The following is a 7,633-nucleotide window of genomic DNA, read 5'->3' on the forward strand; positions in this document are numbered from 1 at the left end:
TTTTTCCAAATAAAAGACTTATCGTTAATTCTTTTGATTTTTCCATATATGTTCACAAAGCACAAGCCTATCATTCTCTTGGTTTATCTTAATTATGTTTACATATTAATATATTTGTCAGAAAAAGTCCCAAAGTAAGTAGTTTTCAAGCAAATTGATGAAACAAGAATATCAGCAGTTTCGTAAGTTCTATGGTCGATACAATGACCTTGTCAGCAAATTTATCATTGAGTCAAATGCTGACTGACGTTTTTCATACTTATTGCTAGTCCATTATACACTGAATTGACAACGAATTTTTTCCATTATTTCATGATCATGACAGGAAGAACATGGCGGGTGTGACCGGTGAGCAGTGGATGCTTACTCCTTCATGGCACCTGATCCCATCTCTGATGTTTTGCAGGTCCATGTTTGCTCTGCTTTTATTTTGTATTGTTTTATGGACTTTGAGATTAAATACTGTTCGTTATCTCCATATCTTTAATGTATATACAATGTATAAAAACTCAAAATCATAGATGTCTTATGCAAAAAGAAAATATTCAATAAGTAAAAATCAGCAATTGACCAGCAAGCTCTTCTTGTGACATTTTTTATCAAGTACGAATGTAATATTTGTTTTAATTTTTGGTATACAAAGATTGATTTTAGCATGATTATAAAATACATTTGCATATAATCTGAACATATCTGAGAAATAAAAGCGCATGCAAAATGAATGCATAAGAAGGATATTTAGATAACAAACAGTATTCAATATCCAAATAAGAATAATAAAATCGAGCCAGTGTATGATATTCTTATCATCCCTCGTTTGAACAAACATAAATACATTTTTTGACATTTTTTAATTACTCAAGAAAAGAACAGGACGTTTCAACTCTTGTTATCAAGGACTTCTCTGTTTAAAATCTGCAACATATTCTGAGAAAGGTCTACTAACCATCCTTTGTTGTTAAATGTTATTTTAAAAGGTGGAGAGTAAGCTCCAATATTTGCAAATTCGAGGTGTATAAATATCACTTATGTACTAGAGGCACAGCGTTAAATTAATATTGAGGTGTATAAATATCACTTATGTACTAGAGGCACAGCGTTAAATCAATATTGAGGTGTATAAATATCACTTATGTACTAGAACCACAGCGTAAAATTAATAAGGGGTATAATATCACTTATGTCGTAAAATTAATAATTAAAATCTGGCACTCAAAATAAAATATCAATTAAAATCTGGCTCGAAATTATGTAAAATAGTTCTCATTTTACAGGAAACTTTGTCGTTTCAAAGTTAACTGTGGCAGAAGACTTAAGCGAAGGGCTAATATTCTCAGTCTACTTGGTACCGAATTTGCTAAGGAACCACAAAAATAAATTGATAAAAACACACATCCCCAAGGAATCAGTAGTTTGATAAACAAAACAATTCATTATTAATTATTTTATTTGTTTATTTATTAACTCTCAATATGATTGATAAATTCAAAGTTAAAAATAATTAATCACTAAAACAGAGTGTAAAACACAAAATAGGATATTTTTAAAACATCCGTAAATCAACGTGTGAACAGTAACACCACCCCTCTTCCAAACACATTCATACTTATGAATAAATACATATTATCTCCAGATCGTTAAGTCAAAATAACAGGAATAACAATTTTTTAAGTATTTAATCCTCTTCTAAAAAATATGTTGTTTATAAGGTATATTTTACACCTGTTAATTAAATGACAGTGGAAGTTCTGGTGAGTCATACAAGCACGTTTGTATTAGAAATAACAGGCATGAAGATTGAAATATTCAAACACTTTTGAATTTTACAAAAAATTAAGCGTCCTAAAATATAATTTGGATAATTTTACAACATAACAAAGACACATGATTAGTAAGGCTACTTTTACGATATTTTGACTGGCAGTGTCATTTCACTTTCAGCGACCTGGTTATCTGTAGAACCAGTAAAACATGAATTATTTGTCTCTCTTTTTCATTCATGTATTCAGCGAGGACCTGGAAGAGAACTGATTATTTAATCCAAGCAATGGTCCGTCATTAGAGCAGATTAACAGTTTAGCCTTAGAAAATTAATAACAGTATATAGAGTTTCGTTTGATATTCAAAAGCATCTATCTGTCTAACTAATGACGACCATCTAACTGTGACTCTAATATTTTAATTATGGCCGAACTGTGTGCACTGCTTTTTTAATGAGATGATAGAGAATTTACCTGTAGATGGGACTGCACGTTAAACGGCCACTTGAGAACCCTGATTTTAGATGGAGAAGATTTATTTTGTTAGCACTATACTTCTACATTTTGTATCCCCAAAACAAAAATAGTTACTAAGTAAAGAACTTAGATTTATATGTGGTGATTGTAAATTATTAGATTGGTTATAGGGGTTGAAGTAATACATGTACTAAGATCATATGTTTATGAAAGAGCAAATGATGTAAATAAAGAAAGATCCGTATTACTTGTGAAGTATATCCGTATTTAGGTTCATCTACAGTATATAAACATCCTTGGGGAAAGTTAGAAAGTGTATTCCTTAGTACTGCAGAGTTTGACACAAGTTGTAGACATAGTTTACCGGTTTGTAAAATGAATTGGACACTTTGGGCGTTGGTTTTCTGGGCTTTTTTATCTGATTATATGATTGAAGCCTGTAGCCCTTGTACCTGTAAACAGTCGGTGCAATGCTCTGGACAATTCGCAGATTGCAGGCAAAAAAGTTTAGCAGAAGTACCATCCACCCTCCCCAACGACACATGTTTTTTGTAAGTACATTGTGATTAAGTATACAATTTATTTCTAATTTGATGTAAATAATAAAAAACGTTTCATCTGTAATTACGATTTTCATTAAGGCAACATAAGCTGTTTTGATAAAACATGATCTTGTATGAAAAAAGAAAGATATAAAATAAACTGTTGAAGTAGTTTAAAAGTTCATTTATCATTGTCAACATTTTGTTTTAGTTCTTTGCCAACTTGACTTCTAGACTTTAAAAAAAAAAAAAAACAATTAATGATAAACAAAACATTTAATTGTAGATCCATTGCTTTTTTTTTTTTTTACCTTTCACATCTACCTATCACATTGTTATTATAATCACTTTGACTGTTAAATAACTTTTTTCACAAATATGAATTGCTCTACCAAAATGAATTGCTCAGCAGAGAGAGAGAGAGAAAGAGAGAGAAAGAGAGAGAGAGAGAGTCTGTCCAAACTTTTAATCATCACGAATAAGCATAAGATAATATGCTGTATGAGATGCAGTGAAAGTTTGTTCACTCCATTTTTAATGGAGTTTATTATTTACTTTTCGTTATACATATTTCAATTAAAAGATATTAGGTTCTTAAATACGTACAACACACTGGGGGAGATAACTCTTGCGATTTCAATGGAACGTTTGAAGTGACCGTCAGAAATAAAGCGTCAAAACGACGAGTAAAACGATCCCGATGTATATCAATCATAAAAGAAATTGGGATATGGAACTTGGCTGTGATTGTGCGTACCATACTCAATCAATGAGTATTTTTTTAATTAACCCGATTAAACTTCGTAAAAAGCAAGACATAAAATACCATCCCTTAATGTTTATTTCACTTCATAATTGTATTTTTGATCAAAGCGCAGCATTTTTTTATATTCTGAAAATTTTATTTTACATTGCCGAAATTCTCATTATGTACAATTGGCTATATAACATTCCGATTAATGGTTTTCATTACAATTTGTGCATTTACGATATAAATATTGTTTTTTCTTCTTTAATTAAATAAAACAACAATAAATTAATAAACAAAAAAACTTTTTACACTGTAAAATCGATGTTGTTCTCAAACCCTTACTGATCAAAGAGGAACAACTCTGAAAATGTAGGAGATGTTTATTTTCCTCCCTTTATTCACGGTTTTTTCACAGAAACAGATACATTTATAGCAAGACCTGATAAATCCGAGAATTGAATACTATAGACCTCATATACACAATGTAAGTATACAATTGAAAAGGATTGCTCACTTGTACTGAAATTATCAGCATTTATGAATATCTTATTGCAGCAAATCATTTGACTTTCTGTCAACAATGTCGGTTCGCATTTCCTCGAATCAAAACAAAACGTGGCCTATAAGATTTTTAAAAATATAAATGTGCGATTTCATATAAATTGAAATAGATGAAGAGTTTAATGTTTGATATTTTGAAGTTAATGTGGACGAATACGGAATTTTCATTTTAACTTTAGAAGCGACGTCAATCTTATTGAAAAAATGCGTACAATATCATGAGGGTTGTACCAGGCCTACATCTATGGAAATGTCGATGTCTCCCCGCGTCCACATACTGTCTCGATTGAAATAATGACATGAAAGAAACTACAATTATTCCATTTATATCACAGGAGAATTGAACATACACCATTTTTTTTTTTTAAAAAATAAATGAAATTAAAAATCAACATATTCAAGTTCAACAAAACTTGAATTCGTATCCAGGTTTCATGTGATATGGAATGAATAACGCATACATATATGGACTACACACTAAAATCCTTCAGTAATTTTTTCCTGATACATATAAAAAGAGTAGTCAATATTTATTCTGCATTCATGAATTTAAAAACTAATGCATAACTCCTGGATTCAAATATCTAAATACTAGTATATTTACACTGTAAACGACGTTTCGTCAAACGCTAATGGTCTGCGACGCAAAAAAGGAAGGGGTGGGGGTGATAGGGGTACTTAAAAATTGCCCAATAATCTACATTTAAATACACTTTAAATATGAGAACTTTTAAATTTGTAAGTTAATATATTTTTGAAGCAAAAGCAATATTCCAATTTAATTTTTTTAATGTGTATTTGTCGATTCATATAACAAAGTGATCGACCCCCGTCTGAAAACCGTGCGGGAACGTGATTTATTGAGAAAGGGGGAGGGGGTAATTTTCCGCTATTAAATCAAAACTGGTCGTACAAAAATTATATAAAAATTTATGAAGATTATTTTTACTACCAGCTACCTAAAGAAAGTTTTTACAAAAATTAAACGACAGGTTTTTTCACAAAAATAATTTTGAATTTGAAAAATACACAATTTTCAAGACTCAGATAATTCATAGTTTTTCAGTTTAAGGTCTTTAAAAATTGTTTTGATGATTTGTATATCAAAAAGATGACTATGTTTTTGTGTTAAATGGCTAAAGGAATAAGTCAATGAAATTTGACATTTATATATAACCTGGCTTTTTTGAAAATCAAGGTTTAAGTAGTTCATTAATTAAAAAAATTCTCTCCTTGTAAACAACTAAAGGGGGGTAACTTTAGGAAGTTCCTGTCCAAAAACCACTCGAACGATTTTGTCCAAATTGTGCATACATGCTGTAGATATAGTCATGTACTAAATGTATATATATATATATATATATATATATATATATATATATATATATATATATATATATATATATATATATATATATATATATATATATATATCCAATGAAAAAAAGTCAGAAATCACAAATCTCGAAAATCATTTTTACTATTAGCGCTTTCTGCCTTGTGCCTACATGTGTTACTAATTTCCATCACATTTATTTCTATACGAAAGGAAATCTAAAGAGTACTATCGATAGTTTGATACTAAGGCTGGATATTAATTAATTAATTAGTTATTGCTTGACGAATTCAACATAAATATTAGTGTCCGAAACAACGCGTATCCATTCGTTGTTTTTTTTTTTTTCTCAAGCATATTCATTAGTGGAATTATTTTTTATATAAAATGAATCAGTCTAAACATTAGGGCATCATACCGGGACTGAAAACAAGTAATATTAAGTCATTACAAACAAAATCAATATATCGCTTTATACCAGGGGGTCGTAACATAAAGGCTACTTAAGTCTTAGACCGTGCTTAAGTAGGACTTAAGTACAATCTAAATCTTAAGACCGTAACTAGAAGCGTACTTAGATTTGACAATCTTAGCAAAACTTAGGCGGCCAGTAGAGGTGACTTAAGTATATCTTAACTTTCTTGTGCATATATTTAGAATTATTAAATGTTGACTTTCGATGTTAAAAGTTTCCTCTATTCATATTATGCATTAAAGAAAAAAATTATCTATATCTGACGCTGATTTAAGAATTTTATTTTTTCGTTGAGAGGGGGGTGGGGGTGGGTTGATCACTGATCCCAATTTCACTCACAGCACAGCACAGCGCTAGCATACATGTAAAATGCAAAATTTAATTTTAGGGATACATCTGAAATTATTAGGTCTTCGGTTATAGAAATATCTCGATTTTTGTTTCGTATCCTTGATTATAAGTATATCATTAATTATAAACTTCTGCATTTTTTGCTTCTGACATCTGACATACATGGCATTATACATAGCGGGGATTCAAAATGTATCGAACTTTTTAGAGTTTCAATTTCAACTGAATAGGTGGTCGATTATCTTTTCTTGTCTGCGAAAATAACAGGGTAAGTGAACATTTATCAAAACAAAGGAGTTACAAAAGGTTAACTGAAAACACCCCAGGTGATAAAACAATTGTCGTGAACATTTACAATGATCTACAATTCGCCACTTTCTGACCGTGCAGTATTTGTTTTCAAACATTCCGAATAGTCTATAACATAATTATAATTTTAATACGAAATATAATCTAACATAACTTAAACCGATAGGTAAGGACGTCAACCTTAATATGTAATTAATTAATCCGTAACTGAATTACATTTAGCAATATATCTATAAAAAATCAAAAACAAAAGGTCGACTCATGTGAAATATTTTTAACATAAGTCTGACTTAGCTAGGACCAAGCTTAGTTCTCTTTATGTTACGGTTTAAGACATACTTAAGCAGTACTTAGACAGGTCCTAAGATTGTGCCTAAACCGTACTTACGACCCTACTTAAGTAAAAAACTTAGCAAGCTTTATGTTACGAGCCCCAGGTGATTTAAGCAAAAGAAAACAAAACTCTTCCCGTATGTGCCTTTGTTTCTAATTTCGGAATTGAAAACAAATAACTGAGGTTATTGCAATATTTAAGTAAAACAGTAATTCACTGTAAAGGATTATAGATCAATCAGAATAATGAAGCCCGATAAATCTGAAATCAAAATGACATGGGGTTAGAAATAATGATTTGTTTCTATTTCAAATAAAAAGAAAAATTAATGCAAAAATCTTGCAAAGATCCACAATATATTCAACAAAATATTAGATATGAATACATAATAAAGCAAATGTATTCTTCATAAATTCTAGATGAATGTTAGTTAACCCAACAATGACCAAAAATTCTGAAATTAATGTACTAGTACTGATTAATGAGACTTCATCCTTTTTAGTCAATTATATTCCTTCCTTTAATTTTTTTAAGGGATAAAGCAGTTCATTAAAAAAACGGTATAGTGCCTCAAGTATATATGTTCCTCTTTTATATGTCACCTTATCATAGAAAAAAACGAGTATTGAACTAATCATAAAACGACTAAGTCTGCCATCATGTTAAGGAAAACGATTCAGTCCGTCACCATGTTATTATAGAAAACGACTCACTCCGTTATCATTATAGAAAACAAC

Source organism: Saccostrea cucullata, unplaced genomic scaffold (assembly GCF_032062105.1).
Source record: "Saccostrea cucullata isolate Sc308-1 unplaced genomic scaffold, CSIRO_AGI_Scuc_v1 ctg3790, whole genome shotgun sequence".
Lineage (NCBI taxonomy): Eukaryota > Metazoa > Mollusca > Bivalvia > Ostreida > Ostreidae > Saccostrea > Saccostrea cuccullata.